Source organism: Poecile atricapillus, chromosome W (genome assembly GCF_030490865.1).
Source record: "Poecile atricapillus isolate bPoeAtr1 chromosome W, bPoeAtr1.hap1, whole genome shotgun sequence".
NCBI classification, from domain to species: Eukaryota; Metazoa; Chordata; class Aves; order Passeriformes; family Paridae; genus Poecile; species Poecile atricapillus.
In genome coordinates, this window is record NC_081288.1 from 85,513,644 (window position 1) to 85,533,633 (window position 19,990).

The following is a 19,990-nucleotide window of genomic DNA, read 5'->3' on the forward strand; positions in this document are numbered from 1 at the left end:
GCCCGTATGAACTTGTCACCTGGGGGTGTGGTTACGCGTGTGTATCCACCCCTACAGGCCCCCGATGGATTCCTCAGAAATGGGTAAAGCCTTTTGTTTCAAAAAACCCAGCCCCAGCAGAAGAAGAAGAGAGACAAGTGGTAGTCACTTCCAAAAGAAGACGCCGCCGGGAAAAACAAAAAGAAACCTTCCTAACCTCTGGCTATTCTCTGACCTGCTTACATTGACTGTGAATGTGTTTTAAAAATGTTTGTTTCTTTTCTTTTAGAAAAGACCTACCTCACACTCAAACCCATGATGAGCCTTACCTCAGCTATCCTCCTGCTCGTTCTGAGCAGCCTGACAACTGCCTGGATCGTCCCTCAGCCACGACAGAACATCTGGGTGACCCTGGCACACACACTTCAACAACACAATATCTGCCTGTCCACTGCAGCAGCAAAAGACCCTATGTCTACCTGTCTGGTAGGAATTCCCCTGCAGGCTGAAGATTTTACAGCCAGCTTTAGTGATCCCAAGTTTAATACAATGCCTAAAACACACAGTGACCAACCACATGAAAATCGTAAACGGCGAGCTGTGGCAGTGAACAATCCTATAGAAAAGTGGTTACCAGTACTGCCCAGAGCTAATAAAGAGCCCCAAGAATTAGAGCTATTAGGTTCTTCCCCTGCACCCTTTTTGTGTTCACTTCATTTACAACTTACTGCCCGACACAAAACTATACAATCACATAATCCAGTATCGAAAAGAATACAAAGCAAAACAATGGTGTGGTGCGCTAAGTCAAGTCTTAGTGAACAATCCTCGCCCCTCACATCCAAGAATCCTCCCTAAAGGTATATTTCTAATTTGTGGAGATAAAGCATAGGCAGGAGTCCCATCTCGCCTTCGAGGGGGGCCTTGCACTTTTGGGACGCTGTCCCTGTTTGCACCCAAGCAAACCCAAATTATTAGATGGACTAGGAAAGACAATTCAACTCATGAAACCCACAAAAGAGGCACTGATATTTTAGACTCAAATTGTGATTCGGATATATTTCATTGGGCAAAATCAAAAAGGGTTGCTGCATCCATATTTCTTCCATGGATTGCAGCTGCCAAGGCACTAGATGAATTAGGACAGCTCGAGTGCTGGGTAGTCAAACAGGCCAACTTGACATCAGTCACCCTCAGCTCCCTCCTCGAAGACGAGGAGATTACCAGACAGGCCACACTCCAAAATCGAGCTGCAATAGATTTTCTTCTGCTGCTGCATGGACACGAATGCCAGGAATTTGAAGGACTTTGCTGCCTAAACCTGTCCTCAAAAGCTCCCACTGTCCACTGAGCCCTCCGAGAGATGAAGAACTTGATCGGACAAGTGAAGCAAGAAGCCGAGGACTGGTTTAGTGAGCTGTTCAAAGGCTGGGGACTCACAGGATGGTGGACCTCGATAATCAAAACAATCTTGTTGTTTTTTGTTGTTCTGTTTCTAATCGTGCTAGCCTTCGGGATTGTCCGTTGTTTAGTTTTAAAAGCTCTCAAAGAATTAGTATCTACTACCTCAGAGATCAGCCACATAGAGCTAGCGGACCAGAAGCAACTGGACCAGCCCGTCAATCACGAGTGGTGGACAAACTCGTGACCGGTATCAAAATGATCTCACAACCCTTCAAAAAATTTTATATAATAAGGAAGGGTGAGATGTTGTAATGCAGTTAGGAAAAATGGTATGACCCAAAGAATGTACCCCCGAAAATGTAGACTTGTAAGTTCTTTCCCTTATCTTGTTCTCCCCAGTTCCCCTTACTGGTTGTGTAAATCCCCCACACCCCTTTCCCCTGTCCTGAAAAAGGAGTGCCTATTGATACCTCTTCCTCTTTCCCTCCTGCCATCTCACCCCGAAGGATCCCAAGAAATAAAACTGCAACTGCCATCTCAGCAAAGGGAAAGAGCCTAGTTTTTAAGGCCTCGTCTGGCAAGCTAAACTACCTCCCCAGCCTCCCTGGCCGCTGCGGGGTGGACAGGGGTAACAGAGAGGCTGGGGACTAAGTTATAATAGCAGATCACCACCTCTGACATTAAAAAGGAAAGAAAGGTAGTGGTAGTGGGTGACTCACTTCTGAGGGGAACAAAAGGCTCCATATGTCAACCAAACCCATCCCATAAGGGGGTCTGTTTCCTCCCTGGGGCCTGGGTATAAGATATTACCAAGAGACTCCCTGGACTGATTCAGGCTTCTGATTATTACCCACTGTTAATACTCCAGGTTGGCAGTGATGAGATTGAAAAGAGGAGTGTCCAGGCAATTAAAAGGGACTTTAGAGCACTGGGTCAAGTGGTTGATAGGGCAGGAGCACAGGTAGTGTTCCACTCAGTCCCTTTGGTGGCAGAAAAAAAACGGTGAAAGGAATAGGAGAGCCCACATTATCAAGAAGTGGCTCAAGAGTTGGTGTCATCAGCAGAATTCTGGGTTCTTTGATCATGGGGCAATTTTTTCAGCACCTGGCTTACTGGAACTGGATGGGCTGCATCTCTCTGTTAAGGGCAGAAGAATTTTAGCTCATGAACTGGTGGAACTCATTGAGAGGGTTTAAACTAGGTTCGAAGGGTGAAGGGGATGCAGATGGACTCTATAGAAGCAGGCCCAAGAGTGGTAAACCTGAGTTAGTGGTGAAATCAGTAGCCCAGCTGAGGTGCGTGGATACCAATGCACGCAGCATGGCTAACAAACAAGAAGAGCTGGAAGCCATGGTGCAACAGCAAAGCTATGATGTAGTCGCCATCACGGAAACGTGGTGGGACGCCTCCTATAGCTGGAGCACTGCACTGGATGGGTACAAGCTCTTCAGAAGAGACAGGATAGGGAGAAGACGTGGAGGGGCATCCCTTTATATTAGGGAGGCTTTTGATGTCATAGGCATTGAAACTAATGACAATGAAGTTGAATGCCTATGGGTAAGAATTAAGGGAAAGGTCAACAAGGCTGACATCTTACTGGGAGTCTGTTATTTTCCACCCAACCAGGAAGAAGAGGTGGACAACTTATTCTATAAGCAGCTGGAGAATGTTTCAGGATCACCAGCCCTTTTTCTGGTGACTTCAACCTACCAGACATTTGCTGGGAACTTAATACAGCAGAAAAGAGGCAGTCCAGGAAGTTCTTAGAGTGTGTGGAGGACAACTTTTTGTCGCAGCTGGTGAGGGAGCCCACCAGGGGAGGGACTATCTTAGACTTGCTGTTTGCAAATAGAGATGGGCTGGTGGGAGATGTGGTGGTTGGAAGCCGCTTGGGGCACAGTGATCATGAAATGATAGAGTTCTCAATATTTGGTGAAATGAAGAGGGACATCAATAAGATCTTTTACATTGGACTTCCAGAGGGCAGACTTTGGCCTATTTAAGAGACTTATTCAGAGAGTTCCTTGGGAAGCAGCCCTTCAAAACAAAGGAGTCCAGAAAAGGTGGATGTGCTTCAAAACAGAGATCTTGAGGGCACAGGAACAGACTGTCCCTGCGTGCCAAAAGATGAGTTGACGAGGCAAATGTCCAGCCTGGATGGGCAAGGAGCTACGAAAGAACTTAGGAATAACAACATGATGTATCATCATTGGAGGGAGGGTCAGGTCTCTCAGGAAGTATTTAAGGGAGATGCTAGGGCATGCAGGAAAAAATTAGGGAAGCCAAAGCTCACTTCAAGCTTAATTTGGCAACTTTTGTAAAGGATAATAAAAAATGTTTTTACAAATATATTAACAACAAAAGGAAGGGTAAGACCAACCTTTGTCCTTTATTAGATGTGGGAAGGAACTTAGTAACTGAAGATGAGGAGAAGGCAGAAGTGCTTAACGCCTTCTTTGCCTCAGTCTTTAGTGGGATGATGGCTTGTCCTCAGGACAACTGTCCTCCTGGGTTGGTAGATGGTGTCAGGGAGCAGAATGGTCCCCCTGTTATCCAGGAGGAGGCAGTCAGAGAACTGCTGAGCCACTTGGATGTTCATAAGTCTATGGGACCAGATGGGATTCATCCCAGGGTGATGAGGGAGTAGCAGATAAGCTTGCGAAGCTGCTCACCATCGTTTACCAACATTCTTGGCTCACTGGTGATGTTCCAGATGACTGAAAGCTGGCCAATGTGACGCCCATTAACCAAAAGGATGGGAAGGAGGATCCTGGTAATTGTAGGCCAGTTAGCCTGACCTCATGTTGAGGGTTGGGTGTCCTTCCTTTCGTTCCTTCTCACTTATAGAATTTTGCCCATTAGTTGTGGGGAAACCTGACAGCTGGTATTTACTGGGTACTTGAGAAGAAAAAGAGTTTGGCAGGGCACAGGGGGAAGTGGGGCAGGAATAAAAGGGCGGGCGAGGGCAGCTGCTGGTGCGCTCGCTTCTTCAGCTTCAGAGCACAAAAAAGCTCAGAGCTGCTGTTGCTTAGGGAAAGGAATTCACCACAACCGTGATGGAGGTCCTCCTTCTCCTTCTTCTCCTTCTTCTCCTTCTTCTCCTTCTTCTCCGTCTTCTTCTTCTTCTTCTTCTTCTTCTTCTTCTTCTTCTTCTTCTTCTTCTTCTCCTTCTTCTCCTTCTTCTTCTCCTTCTTCTCCTTCTTCTCCGTCTTCTCGTTCTTCTCCTTCTGCTTCTGCTTCTGATTCTGCTGCTTCTGCTTCTGATTCTGCTTCTGCTTCTGCTTCTGCTTCTGCTTCTGCTTCTGCTTCTGCTTCTTCTCCTGCTTCTTCATTTTCTGCTATGGTTTCCTCTTCTATTTCCCCTTCTTCTGCTTCTTCTTCCTCAACTTCGTCTTATTTTTCTTCTGCTTCTGCTTCTGCTTCTGCTTCTGCTTCTGCTTCTGCTTCTGCTTCTGCTTCTGCTTCTGCTTCTGCTTCTGCTTCTGCTTCTGTATCTGCTTCTCCTTCTGCTTCTGCTTCTGCTTCTGCTTCTGCTTCTTCTCCTACTTCTTCATTTTCTGCTTTGACCTCCTCCTCTTCTTCTTCTTCTTCTTCTTCTTCTTCTTCTTCTTCTTCTTCTTCTTCTTCTTCTTCTTCTTCTTCTTCTTCTGCTTCTTCATCTTCTTCGTCTTCTTCTGCTTCTCCTTCTTCTTCTCCATGTTCTTCTTCTTCTTCTTCTCCTACTCCTACTCCTACTCCTTCTCCGGCTGCTGCTGCTTCATCTGCTTCTTCTTCTTCTTCTTCTTCTTCTTCTTCTTCTTCTTCTTCTTCTTCTTTTTCTTCTTCTTCTTCTCCTCCTTCTCCTTCTTCTCCTTCTTCCTCTTCTTCTTCTTCTTCTTCTTCTTCTTATTCTCCTTCTTCTTCTTCTTCTTCTTCTTCTTCTTCTTCTTCTTCTTCTTCTTCTTCTTCTTCTTCTTCCTCTTCTTCTTCTTCTTCTTCTTCTTCTTCTTCTTCTTCTTCTTCTCCTTCTTCTCCTTCTTCTCCTTCTTCTTCTTCTTCTTCTTCTTATTCTCCTTCTTCTTCTTCTTCTTCTTCTTCTTCTTCTTCTTCTTCTTCTTCTTCTTCTTCTTCTCCTTCTTCTCCTTCTTCTCCGTCTTTTCTTTCTTCTCCGTCTTCTCCTTCTTCTCCTTCTTCTCCGTCTTCTCCTTCTTCTCCTTCTCCTGCTTCTGCTTCTGCTTCTGCTTCTTCTCCCACTTCTTCATTTTCTGCTATGGTTTCCTCTTCTATTTCCCCTTCTTCTGCTTCTTCTTCCTCAACTTCGTCTTATTTTTCTTCTGCTTCGGCTTCTGCTTCTGCTTCTGCTTCTGCTTCTGCTTCTGCTTCTGCTTCTGCTTCTGCTTCTTCTTTTTCTTCTTCTGCTTCTGCTTCTGCTTCTACATTTTCTGCTTTGTCTTCCTATTCTTCTTCTCCTTCTCCTTCTCCTTCTCCTTCTCCTTCTCCTTCTCCTTCTCCTTCTCCTTCTCCTTCTCCTTCTCCTTCTCCTTCTCCTTCTCCTTCTCCTTCTCCTTCTCCTTCTCCTTCTCCTTCTCCTTCTCCTTCTCCTTCTCCTTCTCCTTCTCCTTCTCCTTCTCCTTCTCCTTCTCCTTCTTGTTGAGAGACCGCCAGCTCTTCACCAGTCTTCACAGAAGTAATCGTGAATGCCAGTTTATTTCTATCTTTAGCACACTTTTATAGGGTTCTACAGGGTCTGCAGGCAGAACAAGCTACTATTGGCTAACACACACAGTTTACATTTTTTCTCTTACACACAGGGATATTGTTTTGCTTTACTCTCTCTTCTGCATGAAGGTTTCAAGGACTTTAGCCCTTAATATTACGACTTAGTTCAAAGGCTGGTTTGTGCATACAGGCCTTTACTAATATATAAAATATAGCAACAAATCCCCCTTTCTCTTTTTGCACAAACCAGGCTTTGGATAAGATAACATACAACTTAGACTGTCATCCCAATTAACATTATAAGTAAAGTCCGTCCCCTTTCTAGCATAAGAGACCTCAACCATCTAGTGATGCCCCAGCTGGCGAACCAACTTCCAATGGGATCACTATTTTCTTTCAGGGCTTGTAACCCATCCTGTAGCTGTTGTAGTTGCTCATGGATGGAAGCTGAATGATCAGCAAGATCCAAGCAGCACATGCCTTCAAACTCTCCACAACCATGTCCTTGTGCTAAGAGCAAAAGGTCAATTGCAACTTGATTTCATAGTACTGCATGATATACACTACTCACATCGGCTGAAAGCTCGCTTAACATTGTGGATGTTAAGTTTAATTCTTTCCTAGTCCAGCAAGCGAGCCTTTTTAGGGTGGCTAAACTTTAATTCATTCAGGCTTCGCCTTGACTGTTTGATGTTCTTCATTTTGCTAGCTATATTCAACAATTGATGTAAGCTTGGGTGGAACAAAGTGAGTTTCCCAAGATAACAGGGTCTTCTATGTGGATTAGCAGGAATCTAATTCCATGCTCTATCTCCACAGATTAGGAATATGGAACTAGGTGATCGTTTTGGTAATTGTCCTGTGAGATTGCACCACAAATAAAGGCTTTACTTACAGTGGTAGTAACGAGATCAGCTATAGGGTTGACTGCAGCCCAGTGCCGCATTACTTTGTTAGAATGACTTTTTGTTGGGGGTTCAAACATTATCTATCCACCTGAGGTATTGGTGGAACTTAACAAATCTAATTCTTCTGAGGGTTCTATGGTAACATTAAGAACTTTGGTAATTTTTGCTTGCCAACAGGCTTCAAGTTGTCTTAATGTGAAGCCAACAGTGCAACTACACTCTTGCAACATTGCCAATCGATTCAGTTGAGTCTCATTACTAACTAAACCTTTAAATGCTTGAGGATCCCATTCAGGGACTCCTACGAGACAGGTGCGAAAGGATCTCCAGGTGTGGCTAGGCTCACACACATTGACCTTTGGCTAGTTCAGTGTGCCAGAGTGACCCATATGTTCTGTTGCTTTTGGATGTTAGTTATCAGACAGTTGGTCAGGACTATACACAGCACAATTACTATAAGCAGTTTGTTCCATGTAAATGACACCATATTTGCAAACTCACAGCTAGAACTTCAATCGTTAAATGAACTTTCAAAGATGCTTACATTAGCTCTTGAAGGGGGAATACTTATACTTTATACTAACATAACAATTACTACACAGGCTAAACTCTTTATCTTAAACTATTATCTAACTACTTGTCATGGTTTTAAACGAGTAATTAACAAAAGGGGAAAAGAAAAAAAATTACTTATTTCTTGTTGTGAGATATGGATTAAAACAAGAGCAAAACAGGCATAAAACTTAAAAGGAATAAAGAAAGTTTATTGACTTTTATGAGCTTCTTTTCTTTCTTGCCACTAGTAGTTTATAAAGTCTCTTTTCATGTTGCTTACTCTCCTTTTCTCTCTCTGGATAAAAAGATTAATCTGCAAGTCTCATCTGGATAAGAAAGAGTTAAAATCCTGCCCAAGCTTTTGCAGATGGTTCTGCGATGGAAAGTTCCTCATAGCTGCTCTGCAGAGCGTGGTCACCGTCTCTGCTTGCAGCAGGCCCAGACCCCCTCTCCTTCTTCACTCAGCAGTTTTCTAGTGAATGTAGTTACAGCAAAACCTGCAGCTGAGCCAGAGATCGGGCCGGGCCCGGCCCGGCCCGACCTGGCCCGGGGCAAGCCCCCCGCAGGCCCCATCTCCCGGCCAGGAGATGGGGCAGGGCCAGCCCGGCTCCTGCCCGGCCACATGGCCTGGGCAGGGAACGGGAGGCCTGGAGCTCTGCTACCTTTCACAGCCAGGAAACAAAGAGAACAAGAGAGTTCTGTTTTTTTACTTTAAGGTGGGGTTCACAAGTTGATCCCACTTTTCAATGGCTAAAACTGCTGTCAATTCTCAGCAATGACTGATAATTGGTCAGGAGAAAAGACTCCAGGCAGTCCCCAGCAACTCCAACTTTCCTTAAAGGTAAAGTAACTCCATGACACTACTTTTAACACACGTGCTCTGGTATATATGTAGTCTAAGCGTGAAAGCAATTTGCTGAAAGGGTTGTCGTGGTTTTAAAACAGTAACTAAAAAATTACTTATTTTTTGCTGTGAGATATGGATTAGAATAAGAGCAAAACAGGCTTAAAACTTAAAAGGAATAAAGACAGTTTATTAACAAACTACAAGAATAAGAACACCAGAATAAACTTTCAGAAAACCCTATTATCTTTCACTACTTGACCATTTCTTTATACACATGATAACATAGAGACAAAAACTTTAGAACCTTGGTGGACAAAAACAGTCTCAATTTTTGCTAGAGTCTTTTCATCAGTCTTTGTAGAGAAACAGAAGTCTCTTTCTGCTAATCTATGGAGTTTTTAGAGTTCACTCCTCCCATTCTACATTACTCCGAGGTGTGCATGGGTCAATGAGTCTAGGGATGCTATTTTAAGGATGAGGTATTCAAAGGCAGAAGTCCTCTTCATCTGTCTCTGTGAGCCTTCCTGGAAAACAGCTTTTCCTTTGCCCCCCCAAGGCTTCAAAATTTTCACTTTACTCATTTCCAGCAACTCACAGTATCACAACCACTTTCTCTTTTTCTCTAAAGTCCACACTTTGAACACTCTATTCTTCCCATACTCTAGTCATGAATTAAAGGAGTCTTTTAAACTACTATTGTCCATCTCCATAGCTGTAACAGAAAGATATTTCAGCTGTAAAGCATCTTCTTATTCTCTCTTTCTTATTTAAACTTAACTCTTTTCTTCACTGTTTTTAGTAGTTTTATGATGTCTTTTGCATGTTGATTGTCTCTCTTTCTTTGTCTTTCTGAGAAAAAAGAGTAATCTGTACGTCTATTCAGGTAGTAAAATAATTAAAAGCTTTAAGAAAGCTGCAAGAGTTCATGGTGTCAGGTTTCAGTCCAGCAGCAGAAACTGAAAACCAAGCCCAGCTGACCGGCTCTGCTTCCCCCCCCCCCCCCCTCCCTGCAGCCTTGTCAGCCTGGAAGGGGGGGGTGGAAGGCCAAGACAGAGCCTGTTACCTCGTCAAAAGCCAGAAACCAAAGAGAGCCAGAGAGCTCTGACTGTATTCTTTAAGGGGGTGTTTACAAGTTGAATTCACTTTTTAATGGTCAGAACTGCTGTCAATTCTTGGAAATGACTGATAATTGGTCAGGAGGAAAAACTCCCATCAGCCACCAGCAGCTTCAACTTCCCCTCTTTCCAAGCCGTCTTAAAGGTAAAGCTACCCCATGACAAGGGTAAACACACAACTACACTTTGCTTTATATACAGTTAGATGGAGTGTCTAGACTTTTCTTAGATCTTCTACAAAATTTCTCTAACACAATTCAGTCTTGGAACGTTTACCGCTCTCGTAATGTCAGCTGGCAGCTGATCGGTGACTGAGGGCTTTGATGTTCATGTAGTTCTTCAGATCCTTCTAAATCATAAAACAAAGGATAACTGAAAAATTGGTAGAGACACAACATCATAATAACAACATAAAATTTCTGTTGGCAACTGTCTGTGCAGTGCTCAGACACAACTGTGTCCTGACAGGTCCACTTCTGATCCATGTCTGAAGTACCACGACTGTGTGATGACATCTCTGTTCACTGGATCTCGTGTGTTCAGAGGCACACAGTCTGGTCAGATGGACAGGTGACCCTTCTGAACCTGCCAACAAAACACAGACACTTCTCTCCTTGAAATTAATGAATTACACTAATTAAATGTTTTTAGGGCATCCACCTCCCCCGTTTTCTTAAAAAAAATAAAAATGAGATGTACTTCTATTATAAACATCAACAACAACACAAAACCATACACACAATTAATAAGAACTTATACTAGTTAAAAATCAATTAAATCTTAAACATTATTAATAAGGTATATAATATAAAACTGCTATTAATTACTAAAACACTGCACCAGCATCCCATAGTTAGCAAACAAACAGAAACAAAAAATCAGTGAAGGATTGGGTAATCACCTCCGGAAATGATTCTCCAAGCCCACTTCAAAATTGATCCAGCTGTCATATTAATAGGGTCAAATTGCTGAGTCAAAAGGTGACTCAAATACTGATTTGGGACAGAAAACATCTGGATCTGTTGGCAAACATTCCGTCCAGGTAAAGTCAAGGCTTGGCCAGGGCCTGGCTTTAAACTGGAAAGATGCCTCTTAACATATTTCTAAAACGAGGTTCTCAATAGTAGCAGCTATGAGATGCTTACAGCACAGCAAACTGTTAAAATGCATTTGTACAAAGCAAGTGATCAGGAGCTTTAGGTACCAGACCAATTAAACCATTCAGCAGTTGATTTAATCTGAAGCCTCTCCTATGGCAGCTGACCTTCAGCAATGGTACATCTTCTTAAAATTCTGGAAACACTGAAAAATAAGAAAGCTATGACAAACAAAACTGCAGAGATTGCAACAACCAATAGAACTCTCAATGAAGTCAAGGGTGTCACAAACTGCATTCACTTCTATTCACAAGCAGGTGTTCACCGGTGTTCCATCACAGCTGTCTCAGCTGTGGCCGTCCTCCTCACTCTAGGAAAACAACTATACTTTGCAGTTTAAACAAGTGTCTCCAACAAAACATAAAACAATTTCAATCAAACAATATCTAAACTCAACAATAATTATATATGACAAAAGGAAATAACAAACTTAACCTTAAAAGAATATCTAAGTTAGAAAACCTAACTTAAAAACATTCAAGCCTAAACATTATAAAACTTGACTATCCTTAATTCTATTGGCACTTAATCTATATTAAATGAAAACATAACTTAATCTTATTCTGTTACTACAAAAGAGCAACTAAAAGTTTAATATATACTTTTTAAACACAATATAACAATAACATGGATTCACTATAGAAATTATAAAAATGTAGCAAACACATCACAATTCTATGTCATCTAGCTTTGAGAATAACCCACAATAACTGCAAATGTTACTAAAAATACTTATTCATAATAGAAATTTGCCTAGTATATGCTTAAATTGGTTAGGATGTTATAGTGCAGTTTTTCTAGAGAAAAACCACCACAACATGGGATTTGGCAAGTTGCCATCCAGCTTTTGTAGCACTTTTCAAAAACATTAAGTCCAATTTTTAAACTAAAATCTAAAATCCAAATTGGTATATATGCAGTTATATGCGTTTTATATAGCAAAAAAACTCACATTAAAATTCCCTTATTAAAATTGTGGAAAAAACAAGCAAATACATAATATATACCTTAACTTTGCTTTGTCTTATACAGTAAAATTCTCTTGACTAATTATTTTTTAAACCACAAATCTCTTCTGTAGATGACATTAATTGGAAGAAGGTTTTCCTAGAAGCTGTAAATCACACCATATTTTAACCTTGGGTTCTAAGACCAATTATTGCAAGGCAACTTCTGTTAAGCACTTTTTTCCCTTTTTTTTTTATTTATTTATTTATTTATTTTTCAAACCTTCAAAGAACCACAATAATTCCTCTAGTAAAACTCTAAAAACTGCAACTGCATAAACTCATAATTACTTAAAACACAAAATTAACTCCAAAAGGGTATACAAAAACACTCCGAAAACCCAATAAATCACGACCCTGCAACAAACCAGGCACCATCCCAGTGCTCCCCCCGAGAGAGGGAGCGGGGGGGTCAACCGCCCGCCCCGCCGCTGCTGCAGCTCTGCTCTTATCTTTCTTCACATTCTCTACATACTCTCGCAGCGAGGAAAAATGGAGAGAAAGAAAAAAAAACCTCACAAAGTTAACTTTAACAAATGCAGTTTTTTTTCTCTCAATCTCTCTTGTCGTTTGCCGATAGAGGAAAAAAGGCATGATTTTGCAAAAGCAGGCGATTTTACACGAAAAGTCTCTCACGGCCAGGTGCTAACAACGGTGATCATTGCAGTTTATCAGCTTCTAATTACAAGGATGAATTTTGAACTAGATACCATATAGTTTGAGATTTTTTTTTGACTAGTTTGTCTCTCTTTGAAGCTGTCTGAGCCACCTGTTTCTGCTCAGTTGTTTCTGTAATTGTTCAGAGTGGCCTTGGAGCTTTTCTTGCGCTGCTTCTACCCCCAGGGTGTCTTTGTTCTCTGCGCTCACCTCGCTGCTCCCCCATGTCCCTCTGGTTTGGGTGGAAACCAATTTAAATTTGGCTTCTTTTCTTCCAGGGTGGTAAAGATGGAACTTAAATAAGATTGTAATGCTAAAAGTGACTCCAAAAATGAAGCAAATAGTTCTGGATGTATCACATCCTGCCATAACTGAACAGATTCTGTTCGTTGTTTCAGCGTTCCCTGTGGAACTTTTTTCTCATTATTTTCTTTTCCCTAACTCTCTCTCCCTCTCTCCATGGGCAGCATAGATAGGAGTGTTTGCCCAGCAGTGGGAGGTAAAGGCATCTGCCGCTGTGACGCAGGTAGAATTACAGGGCTCACATCCTCAGCATATCTCACTTTTCTGTTTTTTAAGGTATTAATTACAATCTGCCAAGTTCGACCGAGAAACACAGTGTCCTTGCTCTTTTCCGTAATTGCCGTTTCCCATATATCAGAGCCGATTTATCAGTCCGTTCTTGCCCCGCAAGAAGCAGTGAGCACTGCAAATGCTCATGGCAATTAGCCCATATAATGAGCATATTCAGGTCCTTTTCCCTGGCTGCTCCGCCTCGTTTAACGAGGATGCAGAGAAGCAGCATATCTGCCGCCCCAAATTCCATGCTAGCGGCTCGGCGGCAGGGGGGAAGGTTGCGAGCCTTCTACCGCGCCCCTGCCTTCGGACTCCCCCAGCGACTCACCCCCGTTGATTCGCAAGCCGCCTATCTGGTACTGATCCAAGGCAGCATCTATCTGCACTCAGATCCGCTCCACCAACCTCGGTCCAAGGCTCCGTCCCACCGTGTGTGGATCCACTGAAGCCCCCCTGCCCGCAGGGTGTCCCGTTCAGAGAGCCAAATGTTGAGAGACCGCCAGCTCTTCACCAGTCTTCACAGAAGTAATCGTGAATGCCAGTTTATTTCTATCTTTAGCACACTTTTATAGGGTTCTACAGGGTCTGCAGGCAGAACAAGCTACTATTGGCTAACACACACAGTTTACATTTTTTCTCTTACACACAGGGATATTGTTTTGCTTTACTCTCTCTTCTGCATGAAGGTTTCAAGGACTTTAGCCCTTAATATTAAGACTTAGTTCAAAGGCTGGTTTGTGCATACAGGCCTTTACTAATATATAAAATATAGCAACACCTTCTCCTTCTCCTTCTCCTTCTCCTTCTCCTTCTCCTTCTCCTTCTCCTGCTTCTTCTTCTTCTTCTTCTTCTTCTCCTTCTCCTTCTCCTTCTCCTTCTCCTTCTCCTTCTCCTTCTCCTTCTCCTTCTCCTTCTCCTTCTCCTTCTCCTTCTCCTTCTCCTTCTCCTTCTCCTTCTCCTTCTCCTTCTCCTTCTCCTTCTCCTTCTTCCTCTTCTTCTTCTTCTTCTTCTTCTTCTTCTTCTTCTTCTCCTTCTCCTTCTCCTTCTTCTTCTCCATCTTCTTCTTCTCCATCTTCTCCATCTTCTTCTTCTTCTTCTTCTTCTTCTTCTTCTTCTTCTTCTTCTTCTTCTTCTTCTTCTTCTTCTTCTTCTTCTTCTTCTTCTTCTTCTTTTTCTTCTTCTTCTCTGCTTCTTCATTTTCTGCTTTGGCTTCCTCTTCTTCTCCTACTTCTTCTTCTGCCTCTTCTTCTTCTGCTTCTTCTGCTTCTTCTTCTTCTCCTGCCAGGACTCCCTGCAGGTCCAGCCATCGCCGCATAGCTTTTGATACATCTCATTTACCGGCCTGGGATTTCTGCTTATTCCTGCTGTTTCACCTGAGTGTTCCTCAGAGTCCTGCAGGGGCATCGGGATCAACTGCCTGCAGAGGGTTTGTGAAGCAAAGCGTCTCCTCCATTTTTTCCTGTCTCAGCCAAGAAAGCTGTCGCAGGGCCCCTGGTTCTGTTTTGTTGTTAATGTTGTAGTTATTGTTGTTTGTTTTTCTTGTTATACATACTAGTAAATAACTGCTATTCCAATCCCCATATCTTTGCCTGAGGGCTGTGTAATTTCAAAATTATAATAATTTGGAGGAAGGGGGTTTACATTTTTCATTCAGAAGAAGGGTCCTGCCCTCCCTAGCAGACACCTGTCTTTCAAACCAAGATACCTCAATACCCGGTAAAGTAATGGAGCGGTTTATATTGAGTGTCATCACACAGGACTTACAGGATTGTCAGGGTATCAGAGCCAGCCAGCATGGGTTTAGGAGGGGTAGGTCATGTTTGATCAACCTGATCTTCTTTTATGACCAGGTGACCCAACTGGTATATGCAGGAAAGGCTGTGGTTGTTGTCTGTTGCTGCTGAAGATGAATAGATCACACGGACACAGGTCGAGGTGTGGTGAGAGAAAGAGAAAGTTTATTTTTCCCCCCAGGATTTATAGGCTTCTGACCACGGCCAGGGATTGAATGGTCAGGATAACACTTTCTCACTGCGCTGGCCATGAGAGATGCCCATCACAAGACGTGTAACAGAAAGAATGTACACATATCTATGTTTATAGTTACTGTCCTGGGAAAGTCCTTAGAAAACCATGTCAGCAAGCTCAGAAGCTGAGTTTTCAGGGCGACAGTTGTCTATTTGGACTTCAGCAAGGCCTTTGACACTGTCTCTTACAGCATACTCTTGGAAGATCTGGCAACCTTTGGCCTTGACAGGAGCACTCTTTGCTGGGTTAAGAACTGGCTGAATGGCCAGTCCCAGAGAGTGATGGTGAACGGTGCTGCATCCAGCTGGCAGCCAGTCACCAGTGGTGTCCCTCAGGGGTCTGTGCTGGGGCCAGTTCCATTCAATATTTTTATTGATGGCATGGATGAGTTCTGTTCCCTTTCAAAGCTAGAAAGAAAAGAGAGAAGCTCCCAGGCTTAGGTTTAAAAGGTGGTATTCACAAAGGTGATCTCACTTTTCAGTGGTGAAAAACCACCACATTATTTGGTGCATTGGCCGGGAAATGGAAATTGGCGAATCTAAACTAATACATGGGGGTTGGTCTCTTTTTCCAGGCAGCAACTGACAGAATGAGAGGACACCATCTTAAGCTGCATCCAAGGAAATATAGGTTGGATATTAGGAAAAAGTTTTTTACGGAAAGGGTGATAAAGTACTGGAATGGTCTGCCCGGGGAGGTGGTGGAGTCACCAGCCCTGGATGTGTTTACAAAAAGATTGGATGTGGCACTCGGTGCCATGGTTTAGTTCAAGTGTTAGGGCATGGGTTGGACTCGATGGTCTTGAAGGTCTCTTCCAACCTTGTGATTCTGTAACAATATAAAGGTAAGATTATTAAGAAAAACATTCTAATGGTGTAATCTAATCACTTAATCTAATTCTCACGTTGCCTTCCATACCACCCGTGGCGAGTGAAGGCGCAGAAACAACTTAACGTAAGGAAAACAAGGACAGCAAAGATTAGCCCCTCAGTGACTGGAGATGTGAAAGGAGGGATGCCCATACAGACTATTTCAGCAGACAGTCTGTGGGTAGGCACACAGGGGTTCTCCCATTGTCGATGCTCTGGCTACTGCTCTGGTACACTCCTGCGCAGTGTCAGTCATGGCCTCCTGTCTTTCTCCTCCAGATGACATGTCTGTAAGAGACGGTCCGAAGATTCTTTCATCTGTCTCACGACTGCCGCAAGGAAAGACCCTGAATATCACAAGGGACTAGGTACAGGGGCTCTGGCCTGGTTGAGGTGGATGTTTGCCAAGTGATTGTTTGCAGGTGTGCTTGCTGTCCTGCCAGGGTACACTGCCCTCATTCCTGCTGGCGAGTAGAGACTTGTACCCCACACCTGCCCCCCTGAGCAATGGTCTTCATCACAGTGGTCATCAATCTCCTCTGGTTTTGGCCTTGTGCCCCTCGCTTTGTAAAAAACTATAAAATACACCCCAAAACTTACTTTCATTTGAGATCTCCCCAACGGACAGAAGACTCTGCGTCATTGGACGGCTGAATGGACTTCGACATTGGTAGCTATAATCCCCTTACTCTCTTTTTCTTATGCTTTACTTTCTCCTCTTTTCCCTCTATCGCATATTAGTGCTGATGAGCACTCAATAAAGTGTGTTTTGCTGTTTAAGTCCCTGGTTTGCTGATAATCCTTTGTACTCTAAGACAAACTAAAAGAACCACATCACGAATCCTACCTTGCGGATCGTGACACATGTCCAAATCTCCGGAGCCTCAGAGACTTTGACCCGAGCATGATGGGTCCACTGGTGTTCAGCTGTCTTGACGGCTGTTTCTGTGGTCAGTAACACTTGGAAAGGTCCATGCCACTTTGCCACCAGTGGTGCTTCTTTCTACTCCTTAACTAGGACCCAATCTCCTGGTTGGATGTTGTGAACAGCAAAGTCCAAAGGCAGGTGTAACATTTCCTCTAAAAATTCTTTTTTGTTTCTTTTTTCTCTTTCTCTGATTCTGCTGCACTTCTACTGTATTTTTCTTTCCTCCTCTGAGCTGAGCTCCTTTGGGATCTTCCCTCGTGGGGAGCCCCGCTTATCTCAGTTTTGTAGGTTTGAAGAAAACTCCCGAGCTCGTTAGAATCTTGTTTCTCGTGTTTATTAGAAAGTCATTACCAAACTTGCCAGGTCTCTCCAGACTAGCTGCACAAGGTTAATTCACTGCAATCTGGTTTATTTTCTTCTGATGGTACAGAATGGCCTTGTGGCTCACTTTGGCTTTGAAAGCACAAAATGGCCCCAAACTATGCAGTTCTTTTATCTTTATTCTTATTCAATTAGCAATAGACATGTATATTTATTTTTTTTAATGACCCAATGACCTGACACCAGTGTGCTGCACTGGGGCATTTTCTAACCAATCACTTACTATTACCCAAAAACCTCGAGAAGAAGAATATGAAGAAGAAAGATGAAGGAAAAGAAACAATATTCTAAATCCTCCATTTTGCCTTCTGCTTTCTAAACTAACTTAAACTCTAAACTTTAACTTTTTCACCCAGTGACTTAAGAAAACTTTCTAATCTACACACTCACACTTTTAGCTTTTTCTATCTAACTTTATCAGTTGTTGTCATGTATCACCATGAAAACATGCTCATGAATTTCATGTTGTATGAAATTCCGTGTTTTTCTGGATTTTAGAGTTAAGTATCAGAAACAAGGGTGCACACTCTGTGTCTCAGACTCCAACAGCAGGGTCTGTTCCAGCCGAGCTTCCTGTCGAAGAGATCTCCCAAGAGACAGTATCCTGGCTGTAATATATGTTGGTATAATTTGTGTTTTATTGTACACATATAAAATCAAGTATAAAAACATGTTTTATGTAAAAAAAAAACCACAAGCAACTTAAAATTGGAAAAGCAGCTGCTGGAAAACCAAGAATTTGCAAGAGAACAGCACAGCAATTAAGATGGCACCAAGACAGGTGGGTCCACCCAAGCAAGATAAGCACTCTAACGACCCGGTGATTAACACCTGATACCTACCTGATCTGATTCTCCAAGACCATGCATCTCAATGTTGTTTTCCTGAAAAAAAACTACAAAAACTAAAAAAACCCCAAAAACTCACCACGATTCTACATCTCAAAGCCTGCTTCCCAAAAAAACACTCAAACTTCAATCTCCTTCTCAGAAAACTCATCAGCAGTCCAGCAGCTGAAATATGAATATGTAACAACACAAGAAAAAGAAAAAACTGAAACTGCATAGCCTCAAGCTAAAAAAAACTGTATCAAACACAGCTCTCCAAAAGACAAGTTGTGAACTTGGGGCAATCAGTGCGACAGAAGCTGATTCAGAGTTCATCCAGTGCCGATCCCGGGCTTGGTGTTGCCTTTAATTGTGGCTGTCCCGAAATTTGATTTTACAGATTTTTCAATAAAAATTGTAATTGATAAAATTTGATTGATTTATTTATAACACTGGCCACATATTGTTTTAAATATGCATCACTTATTTCCATCCCCCTTTGTTTCAGGTGGGAGGCTGTGTAAGCCTGGCTTCTGCAGGCTGTGGTCTCCCCCACCCAAAACTCAGCCAGGGAAGAATCTCTGCTGTGTTTGGCTTTCTTGTGGATGCATCCCTCTCTTTAAGCCTTGTTTGTTCTAGGCGTGAGATGATTAAAAAATGGGTTTTCCTTTTATCTAATTTTAGTGGTTTAACTTACAGTCCAAAGTCCCAGTCAAGTATCTTCAGGGAGGTTTCTTTGCTTGTAGCTTCTTTTCTTGGGGTAATACTCCAAGACACTTCTTTATACAGTTTTTGTTATAATGAGCAAAACTTTATATCAGTGTTTGAGGCATGAACTATATCAGTGTCTGACATCCACTCCGTGACTCAAACACTGTAATAAATGTCTTTTTCCTAGTGATTTTCTTCAGTTTATGGGTTGTCCATGGAGATGATGAAGAAAGATAATAGGAGAGAGGATAGAAATAGCAGAAGCAATGACATAAGTAACCATACAGTGTCCAATAGTTCAAAATGAAAATTCAATTGTAATTATCAACTCAATTTTCATTAGTTAAAAACTGATGCCTTGGGAGGCTACCTAGAACAAAGGCTAGACAGTGTTAAAGGAATAATGTATGTATTTATTAAAAAGGCCTTCAAAAGATACACCTTGGGCAGTACAAGAGCCTGGCTGACGCTACACCCAAGATGGACAATGGATCACATGTTTTTGCACTTTTATAAGTTTTGGTCCATTTACATATTGGGGTTAATTGTCCAATTACAGCTTCAGGTTATGAAATCCCATCATCTCAGATTGCTTTCCTCAGTTGGCTGTTGTTAATACTCTCTGGGCCTGAAGCGGCAACGGTGTCCTTGGCTCTTGGGCTGGAAAAGGTTTCATCTAACTAAACTGTGAAGAGAACTTGCTAACACTTTATATGAAGTTGTCATGGGGCGACTTTACCTTTAAGATAGCTTCGGGAGCTGGGAGGAAGTTGAAGCTGCGAAAGGTGATGGGAGTCTTTTCTCCTGACCGGAGAAAACCTATCGGTCATTTCTAAGAATTGACAGCAGTTCTGACCATTGAAAAGTGAGATCAACTTGTGAACACCACCTTAAGATGTAAAGCCAGGGCTCTCTTGTTCTCTTTGGTTTCCGGCTTCTGAAAAGGTAACAAGGCTCTGTCTTGGCCTCCTCCCCCCCTCCAGGCCGGACAAGGCTGCAGAGGGCGGGGGTGAGGAGAGAAACGGAGCCAGCCGGCCTGGCTTGGTTTGTAGTTTCTGCTGCTGGACTGAAACCTGACACCATGAACACTTGCAGCTTTTCCAAGACATTAATTCTTTTACTACCTGGATAAAATGTACAGATTAATCCTTTTTCCCAGAGACAGAGAGAGACAATCAACATGAAGAAGTCATCATAAAACCATCAAAGACAGTGAAGAAAAGAGTTAAGTTTTAGATGGGGAAGAGAGAATAAGAAGATGCTTTATAAGCTGAAATATTTTTCTGTTAAAGCTATGGAGATGGACAATAGTGTTCTGAAAAAACTCCTTTAATTCATGACAG

At 42.6% G+C, this 19,990-nt stretch overlaps 2 long non-coding RNA genes across 2 annotated transcripts in view; one reads left to right on the plus strand and one right to left on the minus strand.

Moving 5' to 3' along the window:
* Positions 1-654, plus strand: part of LOC131592520 (uncharacterized) — a 189,138-nt gene extending 188,484 nt beyond the window's left edge. The window contains exon 3 of the long non-coding RNA XR_009280640.1: positions 274-654. This is a non-coding gene — a long non-coding RNA (uncharacterized LOC131592520). The remainder of the gene's footprint in view (positions 1-273) is intronic.
* LOC131592523 (uncharacterized) overlaps positions 1-18,725 on the minus strand; it is a 101,696-nt gene extending 82,971 nt beyond the window's left edge. The window contains exon 1 of the long non-coding RNA XR_009280643.1: positions 18,714-18,725. This is a non-coding gene — a long non-coding RNA (uncharacterized LOC131592523). The remainder of the gene's footprint in view (positions 1-18,713) is intronic.
* Between the last annotated feature and the right edge of the window lie 1,265 nt (positions 18,726-19,990).